The sequence below is a fragment of the Conger conger genome, chromosome 8 (assembly GCF_963514075.1).
Source record: "Conger conger chromosome 8, fConCon1.1, whole genome shotgun sequence".
NCBI lineage: Eukaryota > Metazoa > Chordata > Actinopteri > Anguilliformes > Congridae > Conger > Conger conger.
Window position 1 is genome coordinate 10,438,440 of NC_083767.1, and position 24,376 is coordinate 10,462,815.

The 24,376-nt window shown below is 40.4% G+C and overlaps 1 long non-coding RNA gene across 1 annotated transcript in view; it reads right to left on the reverse strand.

Annotated features, from left to right (window-relative positions):
• LOC133135508 (uncharacterized) overlaps positions 1-24,376 on the reverse strand; it is a 43,170-nt gene that overhangs the window by 4,230 nt on the left and 14,564 nt on the right. The window contains exon 2 of the long non-coding RNA XR_009709403.1: positions 23,991-24,066. This is a non-coding gene — a long non-coding RNA (uncharacterized LOC133135508). The remainder of the gene's footprint in view (positions 1-23,990; positions 24,067-24,376) is intronic.

The window sequence follows — 24,376 nt, forward strand, 5'->3', positions numbered from 1 at the left end:
GGTGAGTCCACATAGAATACGTCTACCATTTGAACAGATGGGCAAATAAAACATCTTCTATTTAAAACATCTTTTCTTTCGCAGAGACTGTAGTCTCGCACATTATCCATAAACAGCAACAAAAAAGTTAAAACTATCCCAAACTGACACGATACTGCTTCCCAAGGACACTTACAGTTCAGGCAACCGAAGAGTGAATTCAAGTTACATTTTTACAAGTTAGATTTTTCACTGAGAACGATTTTTCTGCCACTCATGTCAGCTAGTTTCCCTCTCCGTTTCTTAAGCCTGTGTCTTCTGAGGGCTGAGGGGAAGACTCATGGCTGTCGCTGTCTCCATTGAGACCATTATCTCAGCATCTGGCCCATCTCACTCGCCTGGTTTTAGTGTCTAAAACGGCTGAAAACGTTGGCAAAGAGCAGTGAGGAAGTCCCTAACCTGCCCCCAGAGCGCCAGCTAACATTTAGCAACATCATCCGATAATTACGCAAAATACATACGTCAGGTCATGTGAGAAATAGCCCCCCCCCCCCGCCCATAGCGTTTAGTGAGCCGTGTCCATAGGTGACGGAATAACCTATGGTGTGAAGTATGCCCGTACAGCACAAAGGCTATGCGTAAATCTTCCATGATTATCAAATTAAGAACTACCAGCAGGAGCTGGCTGGGAACCACAAATCATACAATTGTCAATCATAATCATAAAATAAATACATAAGTAAACTTCCCTGGATGGAACTGGCATTTGGCAGTTTCCATGGGTTATCAGGAACAACAAAAATATGGCTTCCGTGGAGCTCAAAGTTTATAAACTCTACTGCGATTTAAAAACACTATACAGTAATAGTTCATGCTGTTCATACAGTAATTATCATTTGGCATTAACAAAAAATTGCAAATATATTACAATTATGCAAGGATTTTGTCTTTGTTGTTTATTATGTTTTCAAGAATGCCATCTGGGGGAAAGATATAGGAGAAATAAAACGAGATGGAAACCTGCAGATATTACAATCCGTCTGGTTCTGAAGAACAAAGTACAATTCATATTTCATCACCTAAGAATATAAGAGGCTGCACCACACAAATTACTCATTTATATGCAAAATGGAATCCAAAGTATTGCTTATCATTAGTTGCCTATTTGCATACAATCATGTCTGCTTGGAGTGAAATGGCTTCTGAGTAGCACACTTTCCATTGTAAGAGGTGACACTTTAGCCCCATCTACTGGTCATGCATAAAACATACACCCTGAATGACCTGCAGACTCTTAGTTGTAAGTTCAATATGTAATGCTGCTGCAATGGAAAGTAATTTATCATGAAATTATTATTTATGCCAAAATATAGAGGTACCATGATCCTTTTTTTCATTTCACAGTCCTGACATTTTTTTCAAAAGCGTTAATAATTATATAAGACCTGTTAAAACTTTATGAAACGATTTCAATCTGAGAAAAATGTAATGCCAAGAGTTTGATCAGAGAATACCCTTTTCCTACAGCAGTATAAAACAAGACCCTCCTGCATACACGGTTTATCACAGTTTATGAAGGCCAGGACACACAGCTCACTGACTGGGGTTTCGACCATGAAAGTCAAGTCAAGTAATAAATAACTGTAAAACTACTTTCCATATATTTTTGGATATTGGAACTAATTTGGCAATGTTACCAATAAATGGTGTCAGAGAGAGAGAGAGAGAGAGAGAGAGAGAGAGAGAGAAACTTGGAGATTCAGTAGTGAGTGCTTAATGCCTAGTATTGTAATGTATAGTGAGGCCCTCTTGGGCAAGGTTCACACTGCAGAGCTGGGACAGGGTGCGCAGGGAGGTGTCCGACCGTGAACGCTGCCGGGGAAGGCTGAGCTGTGGAGGACCGAGCGAAGGGGCCCAGAGGAGGGGAGGGGAGGCGAGCGCTCCCCCAGAGGAGAGGCACTCCGGCTGGGTCTCAGGCAGCCAGCGCAGGCCTGCGGGTACCGTGCTGCGGAGACATCGGCTGTCAAACAAACCCCCGCTCCGCCACCCCCACACCCCCGTCCCGGTCCCCGATCCTCCAGAGGCAGTCCCAGGCTTTCGGGCAGGGTGACCCGCAGACGCGCCGGAGGAAGAGTGGATCGCTCCAGCTCCCGGGAGCCCGCAGGGATAATGATGAGGAAGCTCAAACCGAACGGTGATCCAGAGACAGCACAGCCGCCTCGGCTAGGCCCGGCTACGCCCCCCCCCAGGCCCGCAGGACTGCGTACCCAGTGCGTAAGCTGAAGGCAGGGAAGTTAATAAGAAGCAGATGAAGCAGCGCGGCTCTCCGTCTTCATTACGCAGTACCTGCCGTGGCCACAGAGGGCGGCTGCGGGGGAGAGTGATTGTGTTTGTTTAGGAATTCGTCTTCGCGGGCTAACTGAGGGGAAGCGCGTTCGGGAGGGATTTTCTCCCTGGCGTGCGGAGCGGGCTAGCCGCGTTTCGAGGAGCGGTCTCCGGTGAGCGCCGCTCCCAGGAGCCGAGACGAGAGCTTCTCGAACGCTGAGCTGTAGCCATCGCTCTTGCGGGGAAGCTGTGTCAGGATGGTCAGAAGTTTGCCGGTTCTGTTCCCTCTTGGGTTGCGGTACAGCAGTTATCTTTGGGGAGGCTAATGATTTAAAATAGGTCTAGGCTCTGCGTTGCTACTGCCAGAGCAAAAGCCTGAATTTTATAAAGGAGTGGTACTGCACATACAAACACAGGAAGGAATATGGCTTACTAACTGTAAAGAAGTTACGAAGTCATTCCAATAGTTTAAATTCTAAATATGCATTATGCTGTTGCTATGCACACATACTACAAGCTCAATTTGCTGAAATTCTCTTTTTATCTCCCGATATATTAGCAGACATTAATGAAGAATTAAATTATTTAATTTTCAGTACTGCTCAGACTTCCCAGAATATGTGTCATATAGCCTTCAATAGCAGTTTTAGGACAAACAAATCTGCAATGATTAGCAAATACTATAAGGTTTAATTGCAAGCTCAGACTGTAGACAGCTTTGTATAGTGTTTTACACAATCCCTGTCCAACGGACAAAAGTGCACAATAAAACTGCAGCCACACATTTGGACAGATTTCACTTTTCTTTTTATAAATGGCCCCGTGTGAATGGAGCATACGCGAATGCTAGTTGACTTTAGCTAAATGTGCCTATTAATTACCCTGGCTGTGTTTCAGATCTATGGCCTTAGCCACTCCATCTGGGCAAATGAGAAGGGTGGTTAGTCTGCTCTTCCAGAATATTCCGGGAGTGGTGAAGACCTGGCCGTTTCAGCTCTGTGGTCTCCAGTTACTAAATACATACATCTTAGACAACAGAACACATTATAAAAATAAAAATAATTGATGTGTACCAGTGACTTTCATCGTATATTGCTGTCAAACAATATATACTCAGTGAGCACTTTATTAGGTATTTATGAGACTTCTTTTATTCTGCTGCTGTAGCCTATCCACTTAAGAGTTTCTGAGATACTCAACCACCCTGTATGGCACCAACAATCATTCCAAGGTCAAAGTCACTTAGATCACATTTCTTTCAATGCTAAAGCTTACATTTTTCGTGCAGGGGTGGCGTTTCTAAAAGTTGTGAAGTTTTGAATGCAGCGTGGTCAGCTTCGTCCCTGCCCACAGAATAACGCGGAGCACTCAGCAAACCGTCGTTCTGCTGGTACAGAGCTCAGCGGACAGGGGTACAGTGGGTGCAGCGGAGCTGTGAGGCTATATCTGGTGTTGTTTAGCCTCATCTGATGGATGACTTGAATTTATGACTGTAGGAGGGGGGTGGAGGGTTGGGGGGGGGGGGGGGGCGGGGGGGTTCTGGCTCTGGAAGAGCTCCCAAGCGAGGTGAGGCTCTGTGTCAAAGGGAGGACATCTCAGGAAGACAAATGAGTTTTAGTGCTGCGTTCAAGTTTCCATCCCCTTCTTTATGAAACACTTAAATGACCGATTCAATCGCCACCCCTCAATGTGATGTACAGTGTGCAAAAATAAAGATGAGGTCTTAGCAATTACTGGGGTAGAATAGTGTTAATGGAATGTAAATGTTTTAGCACACACTCATTACGGTCTTGGGACAGCTTCGGTTTTCATTTATTTATTTATTTATTTATTAACTTATTTGTTTGTTTATGTATCAAGTTATTTATCTATCTATCTATCTATCTATTTATGTATTTATTTATTTAGCTTATTTATTTATTTGTTTATTAGTTTATTATGATATAAGTATTTGCTCGGGAATCATGTGGGTATGATTTAATGTCAAAATGCTAAATATTGCTATAGAATAAACGTGACCTATGCATCAGAGGCTGTTCTCCACACTGTACATGCCTTGAACCAGGGCCAGCGGTTTGGAGGGTGTACTGTATGCTGAAAATAGGGTGCGGCTGTAGCCGCTGTGCTGCCCTGCGTAAGACTGGGAAGAGATTATAATAAAGGGTGGGGGGGGATAGCAAAGGGCACCTGTGGTTTAAAAATGTAAATAAATAAATCACTGTTCCCAAAAGGGCACTTTTGCTGTCTCAGGTAGGGGGCATACGCTTCAGCAAATGCTGGAGTCTGAGCACACGCCGGCCTTGAACATAAAGTTACAGTAAGCAGTCATTTCAACCACCACAGGACTGCTTGAAAAATGCCCTTTTAGAAAACAGTATATTTCATAGTGTTAGGAATTGTGCAGGACAGAAATTAGCATTAAAAGCCAAAATTTTTGTTAAAAAAAAACATTCAGATACACAATGTTTTCTTACTTTTTAAAAAGAAAAAGCATTTTATCCCTTGCCACAAAAGCATATGGCTGCCTTATGGCTGATATATTGCCAGCCTTCTTTAATATATTTAATCATTTTTGAAAGTGAGACTTCTCTATTTTAGGACTAATTAGGCTAATGATTAATTTGGAGTTTACCATCAGTTGGTTCAAAAAATTGTGTTACATTACTGTAGCTATCCAGACAAAAGGAAACCATATACCTCGATGGCTCCCAATAAGTGGAATGAATTGCAGAGAAAGTACTAAGTGTTCAAATAAATGTCATATTTCATTTGTGGTTTCTTAAGATGGAGGACTGAAAGATTCAGTTCCCGGAGAAATTATGTAGAAGAAGATGATTCCCGCAGAATCCACAATTACATATTTCTGCTGGCTCAAATTAATTGTCTTGGCCTTTAAAGCAGTTCCACCAAATTGACAGGTGTAAAAAAATAATAAAATAAAATAAAATAAAAAAACATCTTAATCCAAAGCTACTCTTTGAATTAAGCCACTTTTTTTCTGTATGAATAAATGAGTGGCAAGCTGGGATGTGTAAACAACATGGGGTCAGCATGCAGTAGCCTTCCCTTACTGATTTTCACTACATGACCATTCCCCTCCAAGGAATCTCTTTTATAATGCTCTATATATGTGGATCTTTTTATATCCTGTTTCTGTCACAGTCCTGTCAGAATGATCTGTGGAGAAACTGCTGTAATCAGCTCAGCCCAGCCACTTTGGACCAGATTTCAGCATCCAATCTGTCGCAACAGTTGTTCTCTGTTTAAGTGTGATCCGGGCTTACTTCTGAGAATACAAACACATCCAGCCCAGCTGAACTCACCGAATTCACATAAGAACCTGAACAGCCTCAAACTCACAGGCTAATGAAATTAGCTGTTGTTGTTTTTGTTGTTGTCATTGTGCTGTTGTTGTTGCTGGTTGTTGTTGTTGTCATTGTGCTGTTGTTGTTGCTGGTTGTTGTTGTTGCCATTGTGCTGTTGTTGTTGCTGGTTGTTGTTGTCATTGTGCTGTTGTTGTTGCTGGTTGTTGTTGTTGTCGTCATTGTGCTGTTGTTGTTGCTGGTTGTTGTTGTTGTCATTTTGCTGTTGTTGTTGCTGGTTGTTGTTGTTGTCTTTGTGCTGTTGTTGTTGCTGGTTGTTGTTGTTGTCATTGCGCTGTTGTTGTTGCCATTGTGCTGTTGTTGTTGCTGGTTGTTGTTGTTGCCATTGTGCTGTTGTTGTTGCTGGTTGTTGTTGTTGTCATTGTGCTGTTGTTGTTGCTGGTTGTTGTTGTTGTCATTGTGCTGTTGTTGTTGCTGGTTGTTGTTGTTGCCATTGCTGGATATAATTATTTTCTTGGCTATGTACCTCTAGCAAATAAAACTGTAATAATAATAATAATAATAATAATAATAATAATAATAACAACAATATAGTCAAGTGCAAATGTAAACTTCATTGAAACTTGCTTACATTGTGCTAAGCCTTATAATTCCTATTCCAAGCCAAAGTGCTCATTAAAATTTCAAAGATGCTATTTTATTTGGCAAGCAGTGGATAATAATTTGTATTAAGCGACTTGTTTGGCTTCAAAGCTTGCAAGTGAGTTTAATTGAATAGTACAGCTGCTGGCCCTCTTCATTTCATATTTCACATTAATGTAGAGCAATGCACTTGTTTGAGGTTTGATTCAGGCCCTGTACCATATAATTGCTTTTCAAGTTTGAGCAAGTTTTTAAGCAGTGAAAGCAAAACATTACATTGTTTTGCGTTCACCTTTACATAAAACTCCAGACCACAACAGAGCCAAACAATTTTATTAATTTAAGAAGAAATCTTCCCTTACTTAAGTTAGAGGATTGTGGCCTACATATAAAAGACAGAAGATTGTACAATGCATGAATATATGTGACTTTACAGCGGCAGTAACAATCTCAAAGAAGGTAAATGCCTGGTCTACCATACTGGCTACATATTATGTGCCAATAATCTTGAACAGACAAACAGCTTCATCGGTATTTTCATCCGAATGTACTTACACTTGGATCTGTAATAAATTGTTTCATGCCCTTAATGGATATACTCCTCCAATAAACAAAAATGAACATATGATGCGCCATGTGACCACTGATGCACCAAGTGACATTACAGTGACAGTGGCACCCATCACATGTCTGTTTGCAGTCACGGTCGTACTTGTTTGGATGCATATCCGTTGCTGTAGTTATGATGGGAGTCGTAAGCTGCATCACATACAAATTCGTATTAACTGTCCTCAGATTCACTCAAGGTCTTTGTAAAAGCACCAATCTACCAACAGCAATTTATTATAATGGGGCATTAGAAACAAGAACCGTGTCTCATTACTTTCATTGACTTGGAAATTAAAGGATTAGAGCTGGAACAATGTACCAATTGCAACCGTATTTCCACTGTTGAGAAAGCGTTTCTCTCTCTTTGGCTTAGCGGAGGTGCAGAGGAAGATCCACGTATTTCCAGGACGCTCATTTGTCAGAAGGGCTGATCGTGTATCATGAGGACTCTTTCCTCATTGAATTTAACTGACAGTTTAATCTACGCTTTTTTCCGCCTGCCTATGAAATGAAGGCCTTTAAGACAGTGACGAAGACTGAAATTAGCATTACAACGAGGGATTCAAGCAGTACAGCAGCAGGAATTATAGCCTGATGTCAAACAAAAAATGCAGATCACGCATGTCATATCAGTTTGAAGTTCACAACTTGCATTGGTTGTAGTAATCTAAATAGCAATATACAAGCACTACATGCATGTAATATGAGGACATACATGATTGGAAACTGGATGAAGTAAATTATTATATTTAAGTGTGATGATGACAATGGTGATGTGCTGTCGCTTACATGTCAGTACTGTGGTCTGAAACATTCACTGAATTGTGAATTTCTGGCTCAAAATGTCATAAAGAATATCAACATGGTAGATCATGGTAGTTCATACCCCGAAACATCCGTGTGGCAACCTGATGGTTTTACAGTATTACAGTATAAACAGTTTTATTTTCCATATTTGTTTAACAGATATTCCATTGATAACTGATTAGTATGCAAACAAAGACAGTACAGACAAATATGTTTCTCAGTTTTGCAAGGATACTTTGCATAATTTGGCTTTATAACAGAAATTATGAAATCAGATGGTAATTCATTATGCACAATTGTATATCCGCTTGATAAAAGGTAGGGCATTTCAAAAGTCTGTTTGCTACAAATTTGCTACAACACCAGTACACCGGCAATTGTAAAACTTCTTCAAAAGTTAACATTTCATTGTTTATGCTGGCAGCACAGTCGTGGGTCAGAGACGCTGGCTCAGAGCGGAATTTGCATGAGCGAGGACCTCCTGGGAAGATCACAGCCTTCCGCTGCGTAATCCAGGCAGGCCTGTAGAGACGTGCGGCTCAGCCGACCGTGGGTGGAGGAACGCGGGGTAGCGCTGCATGCCAATGTCACCTTGAAGGACAGCGGGACGAGGAGGGGTCACGGTTCGGAGGCTTTCTCACACCGCATGGGGGAGAGAGGTGTAGCAGCTCCACGAGGACGAGGGGGCACGCAGGCTGGAGCGCGTTCATGTTCTCACAGTGCGTGCTATCGACTGCTTCCATAATGAGCAGCCGCACCGATACTGCTTCACCCGGTGCCTTAAATTAAGGGTTCCAAAATATCAATATGAGAACCTTTCCCAATTATGACAAAAAAAAAACTAAAGCACAGATTTTTTTCATTTAGTATTTCTGACTATATAACAGTATATAACTTTAGTTTATTCAATAGATGCAGTGCTGCTATGGTCTTGAAAGGTCTTTAGATAGATCAGATAGTTCTGCACTGTGCAGAAAAGAGAAAGTTGTGGCAGTGCTGCGATGTTTGGCCTGGGGAGAAAACGTATACGGCTCTACATGTCCAAATTCCCTTCTGAGGTGTCCTTTACAAAGGCGGCCGATCAAATATCCAACTGGCTCCTCGCATCGCTCCAAAACTGCAACACGACCGCTGCTGCAGTCCTCGGTCAGAGAGACATGTATCAGGGATTAAATAAAACAAAAACCCTATCTGGAGTCGCGCTGGGGGATAGAAAAAGACAGATGAGAAGAGCAGGGTTCGCTGGGAAGACTCGTGGTTCCAGCCGGACAATAAAAGGTCTGTGGGAATAACAGTGCTCTCTGATACTGGGGGGGGGGGGGGGGGTAGGACTCACACTGTAAACCACATTTCCAGGGTCATCTGCTGCTTGTACGGATGAGTTATTTTTCACAATGAGGTAAGTAACCAGTGTCTAGTATCAATCCAGGGAACAAAATGGAAATCAATCAAAGAGATCTACAGAGAGCAAATACTGGACTAAGGCGCAGTATATTACAGTGTAACCTCTGTTCAATGTAGCACCAGAGTATTTCACCCTCAACTTTCAACAAAGAAAGTTCTTTTTTTCTTCCACTCAATACACAATGTTTCATTTATGTCATTGGTTTCAGCCAGGGCTCCCTTGAAAGAGAGATTTCTATCTCAGGGTGAGCCACCTGGATAAATAAAAGATAAATAACAAAAATAAATGAATCATTGCTTTCATAATTCTGTATAATAAATGTGGCTGGTGTGGAAAAGTACAGACGCTAGTGCTAGCAGATATCATACGGTATATGGTATATATGCAGTGCATAGGACAGCCTTAGCTCTCTGGAACAATGCTCATGTTTGAACCGGATGCTGACCCCCTCTACAGCGCAATATGGAAAAACCATACATCATACTGTGGTGAGCCTATAGTATCATCTGCACACTTGTTTCAGCAAGGACGATGTTTTTAAGCAATTCACTATAGCAAATAAAATGTGATCAACATTAAGCTGTAATTTTATTTCCTTTTCTTCACAGAATAAATGTGAGAAAGGCTGTATTCTTTTGAACTTTCAGCTGAAATGGGAAGATAGGTGGTGAGGGTGAGGGTGTTTTCTATTTGATATTTCGGAGCACATTAAACAGAACTAGCAGAGGACACAGGACACTGAGCTCACTGCTGTGTCCCTCTTCTGTTTCCAAAGTGATGATGCATTACTCGTGTAAGCCTTTGTCCTGGCAGTTTACTGGCCAATCGCATTAGTCGCACTTTCCATCTTCGGCGACCAGTGAAAGGAGACGTGCTTGAGTAGCCCACCATCCAGGCCTCTCGAGACCTATACAAATTTAATGTCCATGTAATGCACAATAAATACCCGTCCCTAAGTCCTGTTCGCGCTGCCTCAGAGTGGCCCCTCTGTCTGAAAGGGAACGCGTTTGACCGATCGGTGTCACCGCCGCTGACCACTGGCATCGCGGTATAAGAGAAGACTTCCTGTTTGTTCACAATTATTCAACCTTTTGCAATTTCCACCTGGGATTTACCTGTGAATGTTCTAGAACGAACAGGACGGAGGTGCATAACGAGATGTGTGGCTGGCTGGTCTGACGCATTAAAACAGGAAGCAGAAAGAGTTCCTACGAGGAAGCAGCACTGTTTCAAAGGGGAGTGAATTGACAGGGAAGTGAGTCGAGCTCGCCAGCAGAGGAGGGAATCCCACGGATGCTGGAGGATGAGGAGGCAGCAGATAGACAGATCGAAGGGATCATGGAGTTTTCCGGGACTGGTTAGGGAGCACAGGCCCCGGGAAGAGCTTTCGGCCATAGCCTACTACATTCATGTCAAAGCCAACAACCGCAGTCCCAAAATAAATGTATCCCTGTACAGTAGACAACTGATGAAACAGATAACAGATGATATTCATGATTGGATATTTACTTACATGATAATATCAAATCTGTTAAATGTAGAAAATTACAATTAATATTTAGTAATGATATGGTGTCAGCATTGATATTGTTGATATCTTAAAGATATTTTAACTTATAACTTTATGAACTTTTTGTTTACAACATTTATCTGAGACAATCTTTTTCTTCCTCTTTTGTTTGAAGCCGCATTGTGGTCAACATATAAGTTCTGCGCTGTGCTTTTTCAGTGCCAACTGTTGAGAAGCTCAGGGACTTACACTTGCCCCAGGGTATTTTAAAGTGTCCCCAGCCAAGCCAAGCGACTGTCAGCTCCAACAACCCAATAGGCTGGGGTAATGGACCAACACAGAATAAATGCTTGGAGCACAACTCTTCCCCACCTATCTAAGCACTGTTTCAGACAGAAAAGCGCAGAAATGTCAGCTTGTGGCTGGACGCTTGGGTAGTGGGCCCTCCCAGGAGGACCTGGTTTCTGCTGTCGTGACAGTGTTGCGTCTCTGGGCGCCTTCATGCCAAGTGAGCACCAGTGAGTCCAGAAAGGGTTTGCATTCTCAAGTACTTTACCTTTCTCCACAAAGGAGGTCGGGGAGAAACACAACAGAGAAAGGGAGTTTGACTTGAGAGTATTTTTTACATTCACACTCTATCATGTCCTTTTTGAGTGTTACTAATGCAAGAAAACACATCTCCTTACAGCAAACTCGATACATTGCAGGCATGAAAAGAAATCAAAAAAAATATTACCACTGGATTAAATAAACACTTGCCTTTTGGTTTTGTAAAATGACTTAAAACTTGCCAATGACTGTAATATAAAAAAATATTTCATGAAAAACATTTGCAATAATATGCCAAAGATTTACTTCCATAGGATCATCCTTCCAGTAGCTTGATGGGAATACAGTATAGTGACATACACCGCTTTTAGTAAGTCACTGATAGCCATAATGCTGAAGATGAGACAATTTCAGAACAATGGATAATTGAGCTAGCAAAATAAATTATGTTGTGGCCTGCATAAAATATTCCCTCTTAACAGAACAACCGACAGAACACTCAACAAAAAATTAAAATTCCAATATTCCGCTGTACAATTGCCTTTTAAAATTCCCAAGCGCATTTGTCAGATATTATAAAACTAATGCGGCACAACAAATTGAGAACGGATGGTTAGCAATACTTAAAAAATAATGTTGAGTACCAATTAAAATTCCCTTACTCCACTCCTAGCACTGTCACTGAGCCCACACTGTATCGCCTATTCCCAGGCTGCCATTTTACACTCAGCCGAGCTGGCTGAGTCTGCAACAGGTCAGCCTGACGCAAGGCTACTGCAGCATATTCCGACAATGTGACTCAGAAATATGCCACGGTGATCTAACATTACTTCACATCCACAGGAATGTGGCTACCTCTCACTGCTATCTACAAAGCCACACCTCTGACACAATATGTCTGAGCAGCAGAAATATATTATTTCATAATAATGTGTTACCGTACAGTAGTGCTAAAATAAAAGTTGTGCCAACACGTGGTGCACCCAACATCCATATAAGCCAGCAACATCTGCCAGATGAGATTTTACACTGGGGTTCCTCACACTGGGAATTAATGGGATGCACAGCCTGCTTTAAGCCTGTCACTGCCATCCCTGACCAGACAGGGTCAACATAACACACGGGCCTATGCTAATACAGCTAGGTGAAGCTGCCATACCTCCTCACTCTGCCGTTGGTTACGCAAGCCAGACCCATGTTTGTACCTGCTATCAACTGTAGTGTGTGCTGGCTTCCAGAAGAGGGAGTGGATGACTGCCAAGTACTTCTCTTAAAGCCTGTCTATATGTTGGGCCTAACAATGCTGTTTCCGTAAGGAATTCATATTTGCATTGCATTTAATTAAAATGTATGCTGTATGTGTTATCATTTATGACTGATCATGATACTGCATTCTTCAGTAACATGTACTGGATAATTTTGAATATTGAGACAATATTTTCCAAAGTACTGTGAAATATACAGATTCTGGAGCCAATGAGTAATTATCACTTAATATAATATTTTCGATAATACCATATAGAAATTAGAGTAATACTTGCATTCTGCTTTTCAGTTTTTAAAGACGCATTCAGGGAATTTGCTTGTTACTGAAAAGAAGAAATAAAAACCCTGTAACATTCTGATTACATTACTCATTCAGTCTTTCCTGGAATGCCTTGTTTTTTTTGTATTGATTGTGTGTATAAACCGGAATACTAACCGAGAGCTGTAACTGTGCCCACTCCTAATCTTCAGTGGGTATTAGAAACACAACTCATTCATTTTTTAAATAATGTTGGTTTTCTTTGTCCTAGCGGGATTTGACCATTTGGAAAGGAAATAATAGAGCCAATTTCATGGCTGAAAGTGTGGTCATAGCTGATAAATGAGCAACCTGTGCCTAGGTACATGGTAGGGCATGATATAACACAAAGGAATTAATCATATTGCAGCCCAACACACAGAGAAATACAGAATCAACATTGCCAGTAACAATATGTGTACATACTTTGAGTACAAAAGTAAGTGTCAGTGGTGATGGTATATTGGAGAACAGTACAATCAGCACCCTGACACACAACATCTGTAGTGTTAACACCCAAAACCATAGCCTATGACGGCATATTATACATATTATCATTTATGCAAAATTATAACATCTGATGGCAGCTGGCAATATTTAACTAAATTAATGCAAGTATATAACAGAATACATGTTTTTCCATCAAAACTATTGTTTTATTATTGTGTCTGTTTCTTCATATAGCCCCAGAGCGGCTCTTGGTTTTGGAGTGCAAACATATTAACATGATATGAAATCATATTTATCAGTTGGGGTATTTTACTTCAGCTTTGGAAAGATCAGCTACACTTTAGGTTTACAGAAAGCTAAAGTATCTGTGCCTCCTTGGGTCCGGTGCACATCATTGTCTACCTTATTTGTAAAGTGTACAGTAGTTCAGCGATCTTTCTTTTGTCACGATTCATGTTATTTCCTATACATCATTTTCTTTCGGCATTCACAAAGCACACTGTTTACATACAGCTGCTCTGTTTCTGTTGAGTATGTTTATTGTTGACCTTTCTGAAATTACATTTAATGTAGAGTGCAATGGGCTCTGGGCCCTACACACACAGAAAACCATACAACCCTGACATGAGCTGCACTGGCTTATTTCCAGTTGCGGTTGGGTAACGGTAATCAGTTTTAGCTAGGGGCTTCAGAATCACCAGGACACTAATTGCCCACATAGGTTATTTAAAAAGGTGAAGCTTTGGAAAGAAACAGTACAGCCTCACCACCCACAGCCTGTGAGTGGATTGTGAAATGTTTCCACCGTGCCGGCTCAGGAACTGAACTCTCATGTTGGCTCCAGTTTCCCGTAGACGCATTGGTTTTGATAGCAGTCTGACCCCTCATAGGGTCATTTTATAATCGCAGCATATCATATTTCGGACCCTGGGTGAAAACTGTGAGTCCATGCTATTCTGTTCCATCAAATTGCATCATCTCCCTAGATTTATTTAATCACTCAATACCGCTGCAGTGGCAGGACAGAGTAATTGATATTAATGTTCGCTTAATGATGCCAAAGTCTAATATTAAAAGCCACCTACCACAATCAGCAGCCCCAAGGAATAAAACATGATGTAATGTTAAGTGGTCTGAATCCATGTGTCTCACAGGACTTTAACTGTTTCCCATAACGCATCATCCCAGTAACTGCTACTCTTCTGTCTAATTGCATTTTTTGTAACTGATTAATGGACACAAGTGCTTTATTACCTTTACTGCATTATTGCATTGGAAAATCGATCAATAAAAAATAATACATTTATCTTCTGTACATGCCTATTAGTTTGGCCGGATCAAAACAGCTTAGGAATAGGGTTTTGGTTTGAATTTTGATCATTCTTGACAAGGAACCTAGTAGGAGCTTTTTGTTTGGACTAAAAGGTAAGCATGAAACCATTGCCTTCTTGATCCACAGATTGTCTTCCACAACACAATTCACAGAGCAACACTTTGGGCTCAGCATTGAACACATTAAAAATCTAATTATTTTACAGTATATGTATTTATTTATGTACGTATGCATCGTTTTCATTTACACCTATTTTCTGTACTCATTTTTATTATATTGATGTTCTTCAAGGATCAGATTTCTCAAGAATATATTTTCCAGCAAAAAACAAATTAATTGTATTTTGCTGGCTTGGGGTACAATTTTATGTACAGTATGTATAGGAAGAGCAACAAGCATTTGTTCCTTTTCAGGCACTTTTGGTACCTTTATTTCTGAGAGTGTAGAATTCCTGATTTGAGATCTGACTGATGGGCCTATCCACACATTGAAACAGTGTCTTAACAGGGGATACCCAAAACTGCAAAAGACCACAGCCAGTAAAGGTCATTCTGATGTACGGTTTGCCAATGTATTGGAAGTTTTTTAGAAGTACTTAAAATTATTTTACTTACAACAATTACTTCTTAATTGATTTTCCAACTAAATTTAAGCATATTATTTGCTGCTGCCATGACTTAGTCTGAAATTAGCTGTTGATTAATGTTCTACAATTGCAAGACAATCTATAATTGTTCAAGTTAATTAGTCTAACATCTTAAGATATCCATTCAATATTCACATTATTAAATAATCACACAGAAATCAGTGTTCCATACAGTTTGAACTTGAGTGCAAATGTATTAATTAGAGTAATTACACATGTCTTGCAGAGCAATGGCAGGGTATTAACTGTCCAGATAGCTTTCAGCATTGTTCATAGGTCATTGCTGAAATAGCAAAGGATGAACTTAGCATCTAGTTTAATGTGGGAATCAATCGCAGTTTAAATACTATGATAAACTAATTATTATGTTTCTATGTGTGCATGGCCATGAACAAAAAAGGTGATCGATGTATTATCAAAAGTAACCCAAATTATAAATGCCAACAAGAAAGTGACATGGTTACCGTAAAGAAATCGAATTACTAACGGCCATTTTCCTTTAGCATAGCTTACTTTATTGATCGTGGGGTTTAGTGAAAAATGGCAGCTGTGAAAATTCCAATGCACAATACCTTTTGCAGAACCTCATACTACCTCACACTACCTTATTGAACTCCATCGGGTAATTTGTTGCATTCTAGTTACTTAGGAGCATTGGGTAGCCACATTGCACACCTATAAAAGCTATGTGAACACAGGGAGAACATGCAAACTCCACACAAATAGGGTCTGGCCAGCCGGTATTCAAATCCAGGACCTCTTGTTGAGCCAACAATGCTAACCCCTCACATCCCGAAAAGTTTGAATTGCTACCACTGCCCCAAATTAGATGAAATTGATGAAATTTGAATTACATTCCAGCCATTAAGCAGTTCTTGAGTTCATGGTGTACTGTAGGTTAGGAACTCAAAACAAGCACATGGTCTAGTGTAGTACTGTAGGACCATAACGAAGTTAAGAGACTCAGGCCGGCTCAAGATCACTGTGAATGAATGAGTCTCAGCTGCAATCTCCAGCTTGACTTAATAACAAGGAGCATATGAAAAACAAAACAACAAAGCAAAACAAGCATATAGAAAAGCACATAAATACACTTTATTACTCAAAATATTAGACATTTCCATCTGTATTTTAGAGGCAGCTTCAGCTCACAGTTGAGTAAAAACTTTAAAACGAAAAAAAAAATGCTGAAAATTTTGAAAATAACTTTCTTTCTATGAGCGAATGTTGTGGCAATGTTGAGACTGTGCAAACCAAGAAAGATATGTGAGAGATAATGGTGTGCCCTCTTCCATCAGTTTGCATCAGAGCTCACTGGGTACCGTTTCAGACCCATTAGCATTTGGCCATATGCAATAATGGGGGCAGGCCTAAGTATCATCAACGGGCAATTATCGCTGAACTACTGTATCACAGCAGTTTGTGGCGCTACAGGAGAATGCTAATATTCCTGTCACACAAAAGGCCAAGAGACAGCTTTAAATCCGATAGCGGGCTGGGGTCTTAAGGGTCAAAATAATTTTTGTTTAAGAAACCGCATTAGCGAAGAGGTTGCATTTTCTCATTACCCCCGTTCTCCCTGAAGACCTCTGAATGGCTTACTCATCTCATCTCATTCCCCTCTGCCTGGTGGTGACTACTACCACACCAGTGAAGGTAAACGGAGGAACGATGTTAGTTTCACACATAAAGGCATCTCAGCATGCTGTAATATTGGACCCTGGAGACTCCCCAAGCTATGCATATTTAACATAGCAGATTAATCACCTTGCCCTCTTTAATTTAGCAACATTAACATTCTGAAACGGAGCCAGAAAACGGCAACGATAAACACACAACACGCAAGCTTATGAGCGGATATAGCATTCTGCAACATTCTGTTTTTAGCGAATACATCTCTCATATCGCCTCAAGGTTCAGCTCACGGTAGCTAAGCTCATTTGAATATTCATCAATAGCGAGTTGGGAAAATGCACTCAGATCCTAAAAGCCCAAATGAGACAGGGTTTCTGCTTGCAATTTACTTCCCTCTCTTTCTTCCAACCCAGTGGAAAATGAAATCAAACAGCCTACACCACGTCCAACATTATCAATTTTAAAAAGGCTGTAAATACTACAAGACATCTAACTGCTGCAGTGCCTCCCAATTTAATCTAACACGACTGCAAACAACTGGCAGTTCAATCGCAATAGTGCCATGATGTAAACTGACTAGTGCAGCACCTGTTGGCTCTCTCCATAACATTTCATATTACTGAGATGGACATGGGCTATTAGCAAGGTAATGGACTTGCCTTTTTCTTTGTCCTGTGTATGCTTCCACAGGCTACTTGTGGAACAGCTGCTCTTGAAACCCAGCTCCTTTTCCCCAATTCCTCACACAGTTTTTGCTACAGACCTTGTGCCCAGATAGCCAGCGACTTTGGGCCAGATCTGTGCCAATTCTGGCCCGGCCGGCTGTCTGGGTGTACTGTTAAGGGGCAAGGGAAGATGAAGTTCTGGCACTTTGTCAGCTAGACCTAAACATTCCATTTTATTCCATTTCACTGGTTATCTAGCAAGATCTTCCATGTATTTTGATGATTTTTTCTCCTTTTGTTTCAAGCCAATTTGTTGTGCATTACGTTGGATTACTCTCACCAAAAAGTTTCACTTTGGTTTGCTAAATCTATGGATCTAGAAAGGGGATGGTAACTATAAATTGATGTATTGCTAGCTTTTTAGTGTTACCAATATTAGATGTCCAAAACTGTAACAGATTCATAGATAGATATATCAGATTACAGACCAGGGTACTTTTCAAAGAGCACTGACTTCCTAAACCACTGAGCCAGAATCTAGACTGTACTAGGTTAACCCCAATATACTTCGCTCTGGGTTTAGCTTGGCTACATCCTAGGTGGGTAGAAAACTTTCACCACATTTTCTTCACACAAGAAATATGACCTCACCACAAAAATGTTTACTGGGAAAGTCCCCAATTTGGCTCGGACCTGCCTCCAAATCATCCCCTCCTCCAGATTAATGGCCGTCATGTGTCACGCAAATGATGCATCTAACAGCTCAATTTGGGTTCACATGTAAATATATGTTCATGTATATTTGTTTCATGGGAGTCCATTTGTTTTCCCACTGCTCTCAAAGCTAGCATAACAATGGGGATGAATCCAGTCAGACTAGTCCAGTAACCAAAGCGACTACACTCAGTGAGCACTTTATTAGGTATTTTTTATTTATTAGACTTATTTTTTTTTACTTATTAAGTCTTCTGCTGCTGTAGCCTATTCACTTCAGCAGTTTGACGCATTGTGTGTTCAGAGATGCTCTTTTGCATATCACTGTTGTAATGCGTGGTTATTTGCGCTACTGTCACCTTCCTATCAGCTTCGACCAGTCTGGCCATTCTCCTCTGACCTCTTTCATTTACAACGCATTATTACCCGCAGAACTGTTGCTAACGGGATGTTTTTTGCACCATTCTCTGCAAACTCTAGAATCTGTTATGCGTGAAAATCGCAGGATATCAGCAGATACTCAACAATAATTTTGACATTCTTTGACATTCCGCAGTCAAAGTCACTTAGATCACATTTCTTCCCCATTCTGACATTTGGTCTGAGCAACAGCTGAACCTCTTGACCAAATCTGCATAATTTGTTTGCATTTGGTTAAATGTTGGTGTACAGTTCTACCTGATGAATTGCTCACTGAGTGAGTATCACAGGTTTACTACAAAACACTTTTCAGCAACAAAAAAAAAGTCCCCAGTGGGACTTTCATTCAGTCTTAAATCAAAACTGTATTTTGAATCTTGTTTTTAAAGCATCAGCAGGTGTCTTAATTGAAAAACCACCATACAGGCTGCAGTTCCATTACTGTGATCACACTGTATGTAGTGCAGCTAACAGTTCAAGTTGTGCACAGGAACAGGACTACAAGTGGTGAATGCAGAAATTAGAATTACATCCACTTCAGAAGCCATTTGCCCGCTGGAAAGGATGGATTCTGAAATTCAATTAACCTGGTGTGTAATGGCCTTGGGTAGTGGAGGCTGCAATCACATATCAAAAGAATTTATTTGCATTGATATTTGCCATCGTTGCGACAGAAAATATGCTCAAGCCAATTACTGTTAACTACATGCGGGCTTTAGACTTGCCTTTATAAACTCGTTCCTGCCCAGCATTTATAAACAGCAACCTAAGAGAGCCTGAGGGAAAGCGAGTTTTCAGTGAAAATCTCCTGAACATAGTGAGCTCTGTTGGGATGTAGTTAGGAGACTGATTTTTTATGACTAACCACAGCAATTAATTAGCCTTTAATTATCATCAACTGACATATTATGAACATCTCAGGACTCAAATGGGCATGAAATAAAGGCACTGAGCACAATACTGTATTTTAATTTCATACACCGCTTGGCCACATGGCATATTTTTTTCAATGTCTCACAATGATTATCTTATTACTTCCAAAATGATAATTTTGTACGTGGTTGAACTGTACACTAAAGTCCTTCCTTTGGGTGAGATGTTACATTCAAAATATAACATATGACAACCATGTTAACACCTACAGTTCCCTTTCACAAAATTAATGTTTTCTCGTATGCCCGGAATCTTTATCTTACACTCACACTGCACTTTAACCATTATCTTTTTTGAGGACGTTTTGTGAATATTAATTGGGGAGTCGAGTCACTAATTACGTGCAAAGAATTAGTTCATTCTTCGGCAAGGTAATTAACCTTTTAAAATAATCACTTAATACATTTGTTTATTCTCTTTTTTGGATGCAGCTGGGCTGCCAAAAAGAGGTCACAGTTGTAATGATTGAATTTACCCCTCAGCGTTCAAACACTCTCCGGTAAGTGACTCAAGCAGATAAACAATGAACCTTTAAAAGTTTCCCTGTGTTCAGATGCGGCTATATTTTCTCACTGCAAATATCCAGGGTAATCACAAGAGTGCCCATGTGCAACCTATCAAAGGTTTTCTACAAATGCTAGCCTCTAAATTATATTTGAGCAGTTCCACAAGAAGCATAACTCACAGGTAGCGTGTGAAATCCTTGTTTTCCAGAAATCTCAGGCTAATGAGAGACATGTATACCTGTGCAATGCCTAGTTTTTCCTCAAGAGCACAACTCTCCTGAGTATAGAAGACAACTGGTCCAAACCACAGGAATGGCACTGGAGCCTATCCCAGGCATAAATATATCCTGGACAGGGCATTACCCGACTGCATGTTTTGTAATGTGGGAGGACACTGGAGTACCTGGGGGAAACCCACACGGACACGGTGAAGGCATGCCAACTCCAGCAGTGCAGTGTGTTAGTATGAAAACATCTGCATGGAGCTTTGTACAATCCGTATCCACTCCATGTGTTAAGATTTATAAATACTAAAAGTAGGAATGTAGCAACAAAATCCATATTACCATGGGAATGGATGGTGTGGTGAAAATTTTTACAGAAGTAGTAGCCAGGGTATATTATTATTGTTTTACTTTGAGAGCCTATTCTCCACTCCACACAGGGAATTGTCCAGCAGGGCAAGCCATCAGTGGGTTTCATAGTCTGGTGGGAGAGCTCTCTGAAACTAATAGGCTCTCTGAAACTAAGTTGAGTGCTTTGCATATGCATTGCATTTGAGACTTTTTATAAATAATAAGAAAATGCCTCTATAATTTAGAAGACTTAGCCTTCTCACCCTTGTTAAAAACATGCCATTTCTGTCTGTAAATGTAATGACAATGCAACATGAATGATAAATAATTAGAAAATAATAATAAATTATATAAATGTGGAACATAATATGTGAGACACAATTTGGCAGTTAGCAAACATATTTTTGCATTATTTTGTTGGTCCAGTGTAGATATTGGCAGTAACAAAACATCTAATTACATTTGTTGATTCTGTGCAAATATTGATTTGAAATAATACTGAATGCATAATGACATAAGATTATTGGACCTTCCAGTAACAGTACTGTGTGGTACGTCTAAAAATATTCCTTCATCCGTGGTCCAAAAAAAGAAACTTAAAAACAAAATAATCTTGGTAGTCGGGCTTTTGGCTTTTTTTTACCCTCTGCCTCCTAACTTACACTTTGAGGATGAAGTAACCAGATTAAAGTAATAACCCACTAAGACAGCTGCAGGCAGTGTTTCAGCTGGCACAAATCATGTTCCACCAGACGAGCGCTATGTTTCCCAGCATCAGATACAACTCACTGAGGCAATATTTCCCAAACCTTTGAAGTATGAGCTTACGCGACATTTGAACATATTTTTCCAATATTACAGAAATTATTTGTTTTTCTAGGGGAAGAAATGCCTTTTGGGTCTTGACAAGATAAACGCTGCTGAGTCTGTTGCTCTGCCTCACGATGAACAGTGAACAGTGCCAGTCACATCTTTGCCAAACCAGGGCTTGCTTGAATGCACGTGTGAAAATTTGACAAAAATGTTAATTTTTGAGTTATTTCCACTGATCACAGTATGTTTCCCTCAACAGGGTATACGGATCGCAATGTTACATTGATAGAGCAGTCACATGCTATTGCATTACATAGAAAATGTAAAGCTTGACATAATAGCAGACATACTGTACATAAGCAGCAGAATTAGCATTTGTGAGCATGTGCATTTCACTTTTCTAAACTGTTTTATTTATTTTTTCAGATTTTCCCGTTTTTCTCCCAATTTGGTAGCCAATTGTACCCCGTCTAATTAAATTAGAGCTAGTATTAGATACACCGTCCACACCCCGTCCCTTGGTGGCCCTACGAGAGCGACACGCCTTCTTCTAGTCGTCTCACCACATGCTGGTAACCGTGATTCCGAGGCGCCCGAGGCACCCAAGGTGCTTTTTGTGCGGCGATCTACTAACCCTGCCAAGTCCCTCCCCCTGGAGCAGCGAGTCAATTATGCTGCTCCACGTGAGCCGGCCAAACTTGGCTTTTGGCAGGACCGAGAATCAAACCCCAGTCCCCGGTGTGCAACTGCAGCAAACTGCAACCGCAAGTCTGCTGCATCTTAGCCTGTTGCGCCACCGCGGCCCTTCTAAACTGGTTTTGTTATGTGCCTTGATTGTTGAAGAAAGTTGGCTTTGTATCTTGCTTATTTATTTATTCATTTATTTTTTGTTACATTTCTTTTATTTTATAATAATTAAATATTGTTAAATATTTGTGGTCATGAAAAGATGTTATGCACCTGCACAATTTCCTGCACAATTTTAATATAATTTATATCAGTGGTTAGTGGCTTGGAAACCACAACAAAAACAATGTCACATAATACTTCCTGAGCAAGCACCAATATCCTGTATATAATGTAGAACATATAGGCCTATTGTCTTTTAACTCATTACTTTTTGAACTATTTTACTGTGGTAAGGTCAATCCTAGTGAGACTTCGATCCAGTCTAAACCCTTCTAAAATGTCGATCATCACAGTCATTAACTGTGATTAGGGCTTACTTACTGTGGCTCAGATACTCTTGAGTCTCTCTAGTATATTCATAGTGAGGAAAAGACAAGATGATCTCGCCCCCGGTAGACCAGCAAGCCCCCGCTCTGACTGCTTCAGCCAATGTCTGTGAGCACAGTGATAAGGTAGATGGAGTGTACGGAATATGGACACTATAGCTAGAGGCACTGTAGCAATAATATGGGAAGAAGCAAAATTAAGTATCTGCCACTCCAATATACATACCATAATCACCCACTGCCCTACATACTGTTTTTATTTCATTAAAAAAAGCATGCAGTGTATATAATCTGAGCATAATGCATGTCCACAGTACATCATGATTGAGAGGCTACTGAGTAGACGCACGTACGTATTGTTATGCAGCTCTTGCTGTCAGTATTACTCAAACTGTCAGTATTACTTGTATGCACACAGAAACCTTTTTTAACCAAACGGCTACAACTGGTTTCACTACAGTCTGTTAACAGTGGCTCTTGAAAAGAGAATAATGGAGACCTAACGTTAGTGAACCAACTGTTTGATTTTAAAAAATGTGGATTAGCTTAATAAATGCCTAGCAGATTGATAACAAAACCCAGAACCCATTTTTGCCTAAATGTAAATGTGTATTATAACATTTAGATTTATAGAAATATAAATGACATATTCTTCACACTGAGGAAATTGAAACGCTAATAAAGTGCCGTGTAGGTTAATCATAAAGCTGCTCAGTTTTATGGAAATATATTAGAGTACATTAGATCTTTTGTTGAGTTACACAAATGTAGTGGATATTCAGCTACCCGCATGAAGACAGTTTGCATGCAGTTGCCATAGAAATGTGCCACACAAAAGGCTCCTGCTGATTGGCTATTTTAATCCTGAATGATTTGATGCATGAGGTATTCATGCACAACTTCTTCCCCTCAATTTCATTCCTCAATACTGAGCTTTCACTGCGGCTCCCTCCATCAATTTCTGATCCTGATTCGCTGAATCTCAGAATAGAGAACTGAAAGAGAATCTCCCTTCCTGGGGGCTGCTTTCAAGGACAAGTTTAACAGGTGGAACTGGTCTTTTGAATAACAGTCACACGAGAGCAGCCTACCAACAAATAAGGCACAATTGATTCAAGTTCTTCATTTTAATTTCTTAGAATATTACATCATCCTACAGCACATTTTTATTGCAACGCATGGTACAATTGTGGCTCAATCCCTGCACATCTCTTATCACAAAGAAGAGCAGCTACGTTTAAGACCAATTATCGAAAAAACGGCTGGGTGAATAAGCAGGTTCAGCAGAAGCGGTGCTGAACCCACTACCTCCGCAGTTCTGCTTCACAGAAGGGTAAGGTGGCTCACTCTACCTTGTCAGAAGTAGCAGGGTTGTAGAAAGGTTGTGTAATATATTTAGCAGACTGCTCGACAATCTTCTTGTCTTGCCTGTGAAAGAAAAAACATGAAAATGAGAAACAAAATTCAAATATGAGATTTATTTGAAAATGTTTCATAATGTTTTTTCAAATGTCCAATGCATCTGCATAAGAATACGGGTTCCTTCTCGAGAAAGTTTTAGCCATCCTCCACTTTTTGGGATACTTGTGAAGATACAGTATCTTGAATTCTTGGGTTATTAGACCTGAGATAAAGTTCAGATGGATAGGATTCAGCAACCTTCTGCACAACCCTGCAAAAAAGCAGCAGTCACACTATGTGGGCCCACTCCGTAACAGGGGATAAGCCCATCTCCACA